Raw genomic sequence first — 13,333 nt, forward strand, 5'->3', positions numbered from 1 at the left:
TCATCTCAATATAATAATGAATTTTAATATAATTGTACCTGCATATACAGAGTGTCCCAGTCTAAGTGTGACAGAATTATATTAAAATTCATTATTCATTTCTTTATTTCTTATTCCCTTCTTGAAATTATTATGTCTGGTAGTTTCCATTCCTATAAGTCTTATGGTCGCGTACTTACGTTATGTGTATTATTTCATTCATTCTACCTCTACCAGCACCACGAATCCGTCGTTCTTTGATGTTTCTGAACATAGAAAAGGATAGCGCAAGGAGAATAAACAAAGAGACAAATACTCGCCAGCACAACATTTAACCCAATATTATGCTACTAAATGTTGACCGATTTATATTGTGTTTAGTTTCATTTTAATCAGAAAAATTTTCTCCACATGACAGTGAAATTTTTATTAACAAAAACTACAAAATAAAAAACTTTATTCTGTGCATTAGTATGGTCACATTGACACGGGACATTTAAATGAAGGCAATAAATCCCGGTTTCAGTCCCTCTTTCGTCTTTAGCTACTGACTCTTTCTAATCAGTGTTTACTGACTAGGCAATCAAATTTGAAAAATGATTCTCCTATTCCATAACAGTTGCGGAGTGGACCGGCAATGTACATTTATCGAATTTTCACTGTATATGGTGCAAGTTTTATAATTCATTTTTCTGGCATACCATTTCAAGTATTCTAGCTGTAATTTAATTGATAAAAAAACATTATTATAACTATGAATAAAAAAGTTTGATGGTTGCACACATTAGTATATGTATTGTTTCATTCTCGGACCTCTTTCTCTCTCGAGCGCCCTATTCTTTTCTATGTCTGGAAGGAATGAAAATCGGCTCGAGTCTGTTGCAATTGCAACAGATGTGGCAACAGCGTGACAGAAGTCTTAATACGTTGCGGCAACTATGCCATACTTGTGGCTATATTCGCGTAGCCGTTTGTGCTGTCAAATTAGAATTTACATTTATCGACTGATTTCTGTTTTTATCGACCCTGATGATAACGTGGTCAAATATACCATCAATGCCTCTGACGGAAAATCAGTGAACTATTCTTACGTCTATTTGACGTCTGATGCGTGCAAATAGTAAATTTCGTTTAACATCTTCCAGAAGTGATAAATTGTGAAAAATCAAATTTCAGTGACATTGTGCTAATTCAAGGAAGGGTGGTCTGGTGTGCTATGGGTGGAAAAACCATTAAATCTTCCAATATTTGCTAAAATGCAGCCGAACGCAGCATTCGGCAGCCATGTTGTTTGCTTACAACAGCGTCTGTCTCAATCTTACAGTGTCAAAAATACCATTTTTCTCAACGTATGGTGTTTATTAGCGTTCAGACGGATCAGACCACCCTGTGGTGAAGTCTACCCGTGGGTGCTGTACCCGCGAAAATTTCATTTGTGCAATTATCGAGATGAAAAACGAAATCTACGAAATCGAGTGTCTCTCTCACGCATGGCGTACTTAAGCAGTACCGCTTGAAATGATTACCACGGAAGGCTAGCGGGACGGCAGGCCCAAACTTCCGACGCAAACAGGACCCCTGCTGATATTTCCCACTGAAGTGAATTTCTCCCGTGAAAAATCTCCTAATTTGTTAGCGCAATATCTCGAAAACAAATGAAAATCAAGTGTATACATGCAAGCTTAAAACGTTCACGCCGGCGCTGCTTTTTGAGTTTTGTCGCCATGGGACGGCGGTGATGCACGCCGTATGATAGGACACTCGAGCGTGAGCCACTGGTGGTACGCACCGGCGCGGCGTGAACGTGTTAATGAATTCGACTTCAAAAACACTATCAAATGATCGAAAGAAAAATATATAGTTCCATTTAGAAACCCAAACTTTGCCATTATATTTTTAAAAATAACAATGCAAAGAAAAATTCGTCTACGTGAAAATGTTGCCCCCTCTTACCATGCAATGACCACCAAAGCAATTTCTTGTACCTTTTAGGAAATAATGGAGTGTTTCCAGTTACGCGGGACACGCTGTATACACAGGGTTTAAAAATTCGAGTTAAAAGCGCCAGAAATCTGCAATCCACCCAGCACCGACGACTGAACGTCGGGTCAGTAGGAGAAGGTACAGTCATAACCAAGAATCGTTCTATAGTAGAAACTTACCTCCTACTGTTCTGTTTCTCGGTGCTGCTGCATTCGCCTTCGATTCTTGGTTATGACTGTACCGACCCCTGCTGAGCTAACGTTCAGTCGTCGGTGCTGGGCGGATTGCAGGTTTCAGGCGCTTTTTACTCGAATTTTAAAACATTAATTACTGGAAAACAAAGCCGCAAACGCTATTTCGTTATTCTTGATTTTCGTCTTATTTTGATCCCTAAAATCACCCCTTCAAATTTTGCCCACCTGTTGTCGAACACCCTGCATACAGGGTGTCCCAGAACTCGCATTGGTCCCGTGAAGGGGTGGTAGCTGGGGCGATTCTGAACAACCTTTTCCTTTACAAAAAAGTTGTTTGAGGCTTGGTTTTTGAATTATTAAGGAAAAACACTGACCAATCCGAGCGCGTATAGCGCGCGGGCACAGGGGCGGCAGCGTCGGCTACCAAAGCGGGGCTTGACGTAGGTCGCGAACGAACGGCTTGGCACCCCGTTGGGATGAAGCTCCGATTACGACCGGTCGCCGATCAAGATGAAAGTTTGACGGGCAGGGAGGAGTGGGGAGGGGACCCCAAATATAAAGTGGTATCTTCGGTTTCCTATTAGTTTCCGAGATATTAATTAAAAACTTTCGTACAATACATTGAATTTTTCCTGTACAGATGAAACTAACACTACCGTCTTCATTGTAGTAAGCTGACATCGTCAAGTGTCAAACGGCCGTTGAGTCAGCGGGGATACCAACTTGACTATCTATAGGGTGTCCTATTCAAAACTTTGGAGATACGACGACTGTTATAGCGTTGCCGGCCGCTTTCCGGCGGCCGAAAATTTATCTGTCCTAACCTAACCTACGTATAAATCAAATGTGTTTAATTCCTTGAGATTTAGTAATAAAATATGAAACATAACGTAATGTAACTAAAAAATTGGATTTTACATAGAACACCCTATAGAAGCGGAAGTCGATATCGCTATGGTGTGAACGACTGTTCGACACTTGACGATGACGGTTGCTACAACGAAGACGGTAGTGTTAGTTGCGTCTGTATAGGAAAAATTCAATGTATTGTACGAAAGTTTTTAATTAATATCTCGGAAACTAATAGGAAGCCGAAGATACCACTTTATATTTGGGGTCCCCTACCCCCTCCCCCATGCCCCTCAAAATTTCATCTTGATCGGCGACCGGTCGTATTCGGAACTACAGCCCCCCGTTGGCATAGCACAATAAAGAAATTGAACTAGTTGAACATTTTTAGTTGTTGGTTAAAATAAATATGGAATCTAATCTCTTGTCGCTTGTCATAATGTAAAAAAGGAAATTCTAAACATTCTAAATAACAAATAAAAATGTCTAAAATGGAATAATTAATAAAAATTTGAAAACAATTTAAATGAAACTTACTCATTCGTTCCTAAATTAACCTGCTAGGCTGAAAGCAGATAATTCCTACTGGGTCACTGTGTCAATCTTGAACATTCGAGGAGGGAACAAATTACGAAGAACAGCTGATCTCCAGACCAGATGATTGAACCTACCCAACCACACGGTCACTATCACTTTTCATAGAATTTTTTTTCAGGTAAATAAACATTTTTGGAGTGAAAACTTCTTTAGGCGCGTTGAGCGATTTTCGGTAGAGGAAAATCTTATGGGATCGCGTCACCGACATGACGATCTACTGCACTGGTACCAGACTGGCGCACGGGCTATAACGGTAACGTGTTGTGTTAAGTAAAGTTAAATTGACTACGTGGAAAGTATCAATATTTGTGTTTAAAAATTTGATATTATTTATTTTTTAGTTTTTTAATATTTAACCGGTAATTATTTAGATTACGCATAGTATCTCCGATTTCGATGATTTTTAAAAATGTTGTAGAAATCAACACTTTGAACAACTTTTTCCTAGACATATAACCGTCGCTCGGCCTTAGTTTTCGAGATATTTTCGAAAAATTGTCGAAACTAATACATTGAATTCTGCCTGTTCGTGTGCGTCCGTGTATGTATTTCTTACGCGTCAGTATGCGATTGCCGCTGTTCTATTTTTTTTGCAGGCAGCAGCACGGTGACCGACACCAATATATATGTATATTCATATATAACGGGTGGGCTTAAAAATTAAATTTAACTAATTTTGATGATTTTAAATCGCACTATGTGCATCTGGTCGCCTAACCTAACCTAATTCACTGATTAGGTAGATTAGATTAGGTCAGTTTAGGCTATACTAAATTCCCGGCTGCCGTTGGGCAGCCAGCACACACAAGTCCAAATAAAAAATGTTTAAATATTCGTATAATTTCATTTTGTATTATCTAGCTACGACACGTTGAAGTACAGAAGTACACAAGGTATATGTTGATCATCAGTCGTCATGCTGTTACTTGTGTAACGTCCCAGCGGTATCCCAATTTAAAAATCAGTCGTAAAATTAAATCAAGTCGATAAACGTTCAGCCGGTAAGACAGATCATCGATAAATTATCGACGTACGACCGCGTGTGCGCCAGCAACCCCGATGATCTCGCGGTGGGGTGAGAACCTAGAGTAGGGAGGCCGCGTAGATTAAGGAGCAGGGGTACTCGGCCGTCACGTGATGGGGAATTCCAGATACCTGAAGGAATCCTATATAGAAAAAAAGCGCTAAGTCAGCAAAGTCTGACTATAAATAGAGGCGTGCAGTGCGAAGAAAAATCAGTTTGGTTTCGACGATTCTCAGCTCGACTTCGATTTAGGTCGAGGGCAGCTACCACTCTATCATTAAAGAAAAAGCTACGGTTGCTCAGCGCTGAACCACTTAGGTAGGAATATAGCGACAGAGTAACCGATGCTAAACTAAATTCTTTTCAGCGACACGTACAAGTTTCTACGGATCTACAGACCCTCTACTCATGGTACGCAACGCGTTCACTACATGTGGGTTTAGTCACCTATCAAGTGTAAAGAGCTAGCGAGGAGCGGAGCTCCTTGATCAAGGCCTATACTACACATAGCTCTGGTTTGCCCAGAAACCGATTGCGACCTGTAGAGTGGTCTGTTCATATCTGAGGGAATGGTACAAGTTACTTTTGATAACAATTTCCAGTACTTAGCGTAGCTGGTCATTATTCAGAGTGTTGGCTGTACCTATAGTCAGCTCCGCGCGATTTTCAATTATTATTAATTATCATTTATTACTAATTACTTAATATTAATTCTAATTATATATTAATTACTAATCACATATTTTTCACTGTATTCCCAATCTAGGGCGAATTTATTATAATTTCTTATTGTATTCCAATTCTAGCCGCACCTATTGTCATATTAGCGATTTTATTTCTTATTATATTCAGAGCTATCTTATATTCAATTAATATTCACTTACCTTATTGAATAAACAAGCTACAATTAGTTCTAGCACATTAGTGTTTGGATTTTACTCTTTAACCGCACACCACACGAACCTATAATCCCTGATACATTAATTACGAGTCACCTTCTAAGGGAACCGCTCTCCCTACAAGTCGGTGCTGTGACGTACCTATCGTTGGGTCGTTACACTTGCAGAAACAGTAGAAAAGCGACGATCGCACATTAATGCGTAAGATGTAACACGGACGCACACAAACAGGCAGAATTCAATGTATTAGTTTCGACAGTTTTTCGAAAATATCTCGAAAACTAAGGCCGAGCGGCGGTTATATGTATAGGAAAAAGTTGGGTTGGACTTTACCAAAAGGTGGGATGCAAATTCGGATGGGTCATATGTCATTCGAAAGCCCTTGACAAGAGGAACACAATGGTGTGGGTGGGAGGTCATAAATATCAGACCCTGACCCGCTAGACGTTAAAAACTAAAATTACGTTAATTTTGTTGTGCGAGAGGTTTTCGTCCAGGTAGGCCCGCTTTTGATGCTGGATTATGATAAAAAAGCGAATGTTGCTGTGTAACGTGCAAACCACCGCAGATACAGCACCGTCACCGCCATATTTAGGTTAGGTTAGGGTTAGGTTAGGTTGGGTTAGGGTGTCTTTTTCGGAGATTTCTCCTCGTTAAATAAGAAAAAAAGAAGTTAATGAATTTATATGTTTTGGGGCATTTTAGTTTTTGACCTCTAGCGGGTCAAGGTTTCATATTTAAGCCTCCCACCCACACCATTGTGTTCCTTTCGTCAAGGACTCTCCAATGACATATGACCCATCTGGATTTGCGTCCCACCTTTTGGTAAAGGTTAACCAAAAGTTGTTCAAAATTTGCACGATATTTATATAAATTTCAATCAAACATTTTTGTTTCTTATTTTAGTTACCATAAGCCTATTGTATCCTTTTTAGAATAAAAATGTATATAATTGTTGCTCATAGTGCCGATAGATGTGAGAACCAGACTAATGTTAATAATCTTAATTTACAAATTATGAAATTTTAATTTTTGATACTACAATTAATTTGAAAATTCAAAAAAAGCCACTGTTATTTCATAGTTTTAAGTTTTCACTTCTGTCGACAGTCCCCATGACTGTTTTCCATTTTTTATTCACTGTCACGTTGCGATTGCACTGGACACAAATAAAAAACATGTAATATTCCATACTACTTCGTAATGTTTTCACGTCGTTATTTGCCTTTCTTTCCAATTTCAAATGGGACTGCCAGCTAGATTGTTGCGAGGTCTGTTTCGCTTTTTGTCTTTTTCTACATTCAGAAATACGTCATGGTTCTTGATCATAAATCTGTTATTCTCAATAACCAAGAGTAACCGAGAGAGACTCGTGTCGACCCTTTGAAATCACCGAACATAGAAAAGGACAAAGAGCGAAACAGACTTCGCAACATCCAAGCTGGCAGTCCCATTTGAAATTGGAAAGGTAGAAACGTCGTGAAAATGTTACGAAGTAGTGCGGAATATTACATGTTTTTCATTTGTCAAAATTCTGTGAAAAGTGATAGTGACCGTGTGGTTGAGTGAGTTCAATGATCTCGGCTGGAGATCAGCTGTTCTTCGTAATTTGTTCCCTCCTCGAATGTTCAAGATTGACACAGTGACCCAGTAGGAATTATCTGCTTTCAGCCTAGCAGGTTAATTTAGGAACGAATGGGTAAGTTTCATTGCAATTGTTTTCCTTAATTATTCAAAAACGAAGCTTACACTTTCTTGCAAAGAAAAAAGTTGTTCAGAATCGCCCCAGCTACCACCCCTTTACGGGACCAACGCGAGTTTTGGGACATCCTGTATATGTTGTAAAATTCGTCATTTAATGCAAATTTTTTTACTTTAAGCTATATGTTGGACTCGATTAGTTTGCAAGATATTCGCGAAGAAATATTGTTACTATTACAGCGAATTCTGCCTGTACGTATAGTGGCCATGTGTGCACCGACTCTCTTGCCTACCGTTTCTGCAAGCAACAGCGTGTGGTCCGGTTCCTAATCATACAACGGGTGAGCTGAAAAATCAAATTATAACATTGGACTTGCGTTGCCAGCCGCCCAAAGGCGGCCGGAATGTTAATGTATTCTAACCTAACCTTTTTTTTTATACGTGGAAGAAATCTTCAAAAGACACTCCCAACCCCCCTGGGGAGTGACCAGGGGTAGTTCCGGATTCTTACCGGCTAAAACCCCACACGGTGACCTACACTGGGCTATAGGGAGGGGGCCCGGGACCTCTTGCGAACTCACCGGGACGCTGCCACCCATGGCGCCTACGCGCCCCATCACGGGGGAGGGTCTCACCTTTGACCCTCCCCCTACGTGTCAACACTGCCGACGCCGGCAAAACCTCGGGCCGCGTACAGTGGCGACCGGGGCCCCAACCCCGGCTACCTGCGACCCAGCGGCTCCATTTTGGACCCTATCTGCGATTGGGCAGAGGAGCAAGCCCCTCCCCCCGTCCTGTACCCATGGGGGAGGCCGGAGCCTCTCCCCACTATATCTTCCTTGGGGAGGAGCCAAAGCTGCCCCTCGTCCTATCCCCCTGGGGGAGCGCAAAGACTCCCCCCACTACGTCTTCGTTGGGGGAGGAGCTGAAGCTCCCCTCCCTCATCCTGTTGGGGGCGGTGGGCAAAGTTGTCAGGACCCACCGCCCCACCCTTCTCAGCTAACGGCGCCGTCGAATGGGTCTCTCCCGGCGGCGTATCCTCCTGCCGGGCGATGACCTCCTCACATTTAAGTGATTGTTTCAATAATTATCACACAAAGGAAAACTATTAAAGAAATAATTTTAACATTTATTTTATTCTTTTTTATTATTTTTTTTGTAATTATAAGTATAAATATTTAATTGTTTTTGTTTGTTTGTGTTTTTTATATTATTTTTGATCACTTTATTGTTATTGTGTTTATTTGTATTGTTCTTTTTATTAAAAATGTGTTTGTTCGCATATGTTGAATTATTTCGTGAATTTATATAAATTTTTTTTTAATTAATTCTTTAAAAATGTTGCCGGTCTCTGGCGAAGATTCGCTGCGAAAACCTGCGGTCGCAAAAGTGTTAATATTCTGATCGCCTAAAGGCGGTCACCCACACCACTCCAATGTCAAAATTATTAAAATTAGTTAAATTTAATATCAAGCTCACCCATTATATGAATGGTAGTCGGGCCATGCTACATGGTGCTGCTGACAGAAACACTAGAGAAGCGAGGCACAGTGGGATAAAACGGGTTTCGGCGATCAAAAATTTATAACTTCGGTTCTATTCGAAATATTTTAATGAAATTTTGGGAAGGTTTTGCCTATATTATGGTACTTAAGTTGTAACAATATAAATGATATTGAACTACAGGGTGTCAAAATATTCACGTATAAAATATAACACGTTCAATATCCTTGACTTGTTAGACATATTTTATGTCATTTAACAAAAATTTGACTCAAACCTGTTAATAACTATAATAAAAACGGATTTAATAATTAAAAAATGATAAGACATGTGTTATTATAATATATTTATTTATATTTATTATGGTATATTGCAAGGCCGAAATAAAGTTTTGGATAATGAATATACACGTCGAATGCAAACTAGTTAATAATCGTATCTAGTACTGCTTTTCCATCATCGTGCGCAGCGGCCAAGATGGATGTAATTTCATTCAATCGCCATTTTTTTGATCAGGGGCAATTTGGGGCAACCAATTTTTTCTGATTCTGATAGAGGAAGGTTCACTCTTTCCTGCAGAAGTGATTAAGCATGTGGCAAGTTGTGGCATTTTTTTTAAATCAAACGCAGAGTTGAGATTTTAGTTAAATGTACTTCGTTTCAATCAGATCCTATTATTTAAAAAGATGTTAACATTTTTACTTACTTTATGCACTGAATAGAATCTATACTAATCTAGTCAACTTTGCAATTCATTAGAATCGTACACTGAAGTTACGGATAATATCATCAGCGTTTCGTTTTGACGAATTTCTACTGACTTTGAGTGCGAACCTCGGCAAAACGGAAGCAAATATGAAAAAACGGATTACCCTACGTTAAACTACAGTTTATTCTCTATCGATGTATGTAAATAGTTTTTCAATTTTCGAATTCACGAAAATCGACTTTTGATCGCCGAAAGCCGTTTTGTCCCACTGTGCGAGGGTCGCTTGCCGACACACACACAGCCGTGGACGTATACGTGCAGGCGAAATTCAGTGTAATAGTACTCATAGTTTTTCGCAAATATCTCGCAAACTAATCGAGTCCGACATATAGCTTAGAGGAAAAAAGTTGCTTAAAATATCGAATTTTAAAACATATTTAAACAAGGTAGCGATAGCGATTAGTAAACCAATCACAATGCTTCGCAACGGCTTCTGATACGTGAATGAATAAAATGAACCGACCACCAAGAGACACAAACTCTTCGGCTATAATCTACACTCGGTGAGACATTTCCAACGATATCCTTATCAAGTTTCTAGCCCTCGTGGTTGCTGAGTTGAAACTCGTCATGGACGGACGGACAGACAAACCGAGGATATAAAGCCGGGTATCCACCAGTATCAAACGCCCGTATCGTATCACCGTTCCGAACCCTTTTGAATAGGCAGACGTTGCCTCGTTGCATGCAACGGCATGCTGCGGCGCGGACAACATTTCTTCGTTTCTTGATATAAACGGTTAGGCAATAGGACTGGGCCACTACAGGCGAGGAGTTTCGTTTTGCTGCGTGGCGTTCCAAAGGAACGGAGGCAACGGATCCATCCGAAAAATTTGTCGATTCTTTGCTGTTGCATCGAAGGAAAGGTTCATGCGTTGGCACTTGACATAGCGTTTCGTGCCGTCACTTGGGTTTCAATTTATTTGAAATCTTGCGGTATTATTGGATTCATTTCAAAAGCGATGAAATTATTTATGAATTTAATCTAATTTAATTTAGACAAATTTTATCGTCTAAATATATTTAAACAGATCAATTATCTTCGGTGCTACGCTGTACATAAAAGAGCAATGTTAATAATCACCTGTGTGATTATTGAAAAAGGACAATGTTAATTTTCCAGAGATTTTTCCGTTGCCGAGTATTGAAAGTTCTATTGGTCTGTGGTACGGAGGCGAAGGAACGGGCCGATCCGAAAATTGTCGGTTTCTTGTCGTTCAAAGGATTGGTTCGGAAACCACTTGAAACGTAAAAACAACATACCCAGGCGAAGGCCCGAAATGCTATGTCAAGTGGAAACATAACACTTGAGGCACGAGATAATATGATTTGGAATTGGATACATCAGTGAGATAATACTAATGCAACGACTGAACTTTGTTATTTTTCATTTTTTTCTTAAAAACCTGTTACCAAGATATTTGTGACGTTTTTCTGATTAAAATGATACCAAACACGATATGGTTTGGATAATTACACTAAAGAAACAGCATGCAGCAAATCGAAACTTCTCGCCTATAGGAGTTTATTTCAAGACACGAAGAACTATTGTCCGAGCCGCAGCATGCCGTTGCATGCAACGAGGCAACGTCTGCCTATTCAAAAGGGTTCGGAACGGTGATACGATACGGGCGTTTGATACTGGTGGATACCCGGCTTAAGGCTTCGCTCTGTATCTGTTCCTACGTATCAGAAGCCTAAAATCATCAAAATCGGAGGGGGAATAGCTCTTCTACAAGTTCACCTTATATTCATATGTAGCTCTATATGTTGTTCGCATCTAAATTGGCTGTCAAGATGATATAATGACAAGGGGGGTCCAATAATACACTGCGGCCGAAAGTAAGTACATACAGGATTGCCTCGAAATAAGCAAGTGGTCTCTACTTCGAAATAAGCAACTCCCTATCCCCTCTTCTTTGTTTGAAGTCGCCCGCAAAGTGGAAGGTCCGGGAAATGAGTGAGAGGTCCGTTTGCCGCTACCTCGGATATCTCTCACTCGTTTCTACGAGTGACGTATCTTGACGACCTCTTATTCGTCAAACCGAATAGCATACCTGCTTCGTAATAAGCAACTGTTCGATCTCGAGCGAGTAAGTACTTACGTGTTAGCTGAGGTGAGGCATGCTAGACACGTGTAGTACCTAATGTATACTTATCATGAATATTAGAAATAGTTTGATTTGTGAGTTGTGTTATATTATTTGAAATACTTTAAATAAAATCACTTTTAATCTCCCTTCTCTTCTTTGTTTTACAGGTTATTCATGGCGTTCATATAGAACCGGCACACGAAGTGAAAAAACGTAGTATCAATCAACCAGTTCGAATTCTTCTGTGGTATGATGAAAGCGTCTACAGGTAAGTTAGTATTTTAAGATATTTGGAATTTGAAACATATATTTGATATCAAAAAATCATAAAATTTTCGCTGAAAAATTGCCAGTTGTTACTAGTTCATAAAAAAACTCGTCAGAGGTCCGCCAAGAGTCCTTTTGAAAGACGAAACCTTAAACGAGCAATATTTAATTGACAAAATGAAAGGTTTTGATACACCGTCTCACTTGTATTATGTATAGTGGGTCACAAAATTATTCGTTCACCGTTTGAAACAGAATACCTCATTCAAAATTGGACCAAATGACTTGAGGCTTTTTGAGAAGCTATACAAATTAATTTACTATGATATGAACTTTTGCTGTTTTAAAAAGTTACAGTTTGTCAAAATCATGAAAAAGTATAGTGAAGGGGAATTTTTTAACTTTTCTATGTGAGTCTATAATAAAACTTTAAAATATGTCTTTCGTAGATTCAAATAAGTTATGAGTATGCTGAAAATTTCATCGAGATCGGTCAAAGCACTTAGAAGTTACAAGTAATTAAAATTTCCGATAATTGCGACTTTTCATCTAAGAACGTGAGTAGTCAGCGCATTGACCGATCTCGATGAAATTTTCAGCATACATATAACTTACTTGAATCTACGAAAAACATATTTTAAATTTTCATTATTTTCATCATATTTTAAATCTTCACTATTTTTTTTCACGATTTCGACAAACTGTAATTTTTTAAAACAGCAAAAGTACATATCTTAGTAAATGAATTTTTATAGCTTCTCAAAAAGGCTCAAGTCATTTGGTCCAATTTTAAATGAGGTATTCTGTTTTAAACGGTGAGCGAATAATTATATGACCCACTGTATCTTCTGTATTTTGAACAGCATAAACCATTCATATCATTAGGCAAATATAACTGTTCAAATTATAAGTCACAGTGAAACGTTTACAAATGAATGTAAATATCGTCCAATTCGCCATGGAAAACATTATTACAAATATTTCCTGGAATTATAAAGCGAACCATAATTTCATTGCAGTATGTATAATTTCTGGCGATTAAAAGTACTTGTTTTGTTAAAATATTGATAAGACCATATTTTTACTGATTTGTACTAATGCGGTTTAAGTTAATTCGTAAAATGTACCCAATTTTCCATAAATTATGACGGCACTAAATCATCGTTTCTGCAAACCGGAACTGTCGCTGGTAATTAATCGTGTTTTCTTCGTTACCAATAATTAATCCCGTGTTACTGGTGCCCAGAGGATGAAAAAAAGTACAAAATTAATCGATAAAGCCAAACCTATCGATATGCTCGGTATTTGACTATTCAGTTTTCTCTCTTAGGAAATTTGCAGTAGCAGCGAATCGAATAAAAAGCGTTAAAATTTTCGACGAAATAAATTTTCGATTTAAAAACTTACAAATGTGGATTAGTCAAACGCCAGATGAACCACGCTATCTGCATGTAATAGGGTCACTCCCGGACTGA

The 13,333-nt window shown here is 38.9% G+C and overlaps 1 protein-coding gene across 1 annotated transcript in view; it reads left to right on the forward strand.

The window, feature by feature from the left end:
* The first annotated feature begins 11,762 nt into the window (after positions 1-11,762).
* Positions 11,763-13,333, forward strand: part of LOC123988121 — a 63,857-nt gene continuing 62,286 nt past the window's right edge. The window contains exon 1 of the mRNA XM_046287027.1: positions 11,763-11,859. The gene's annotated coding sequence lies outside the window, so the exon portion shown is untranslated. The remainder of the gene's footprint in view (positions 11,860-13,333) is intronic.

Source organism: Osmia bicornis, chromosome 9, assembly GCF_907164935.1.
Source record: "Osmia bicornis bicornis chromosome 9, iOsmBic2.1, whole genome shotgun sequence".
NCBI classification, from domain to species: domain Eukaryota; kingdom Metazoa; phylum Arthropoda; class Insecta; order Hymenoptera; family Megachilidae; genus Osmia; species Osmia bicornis.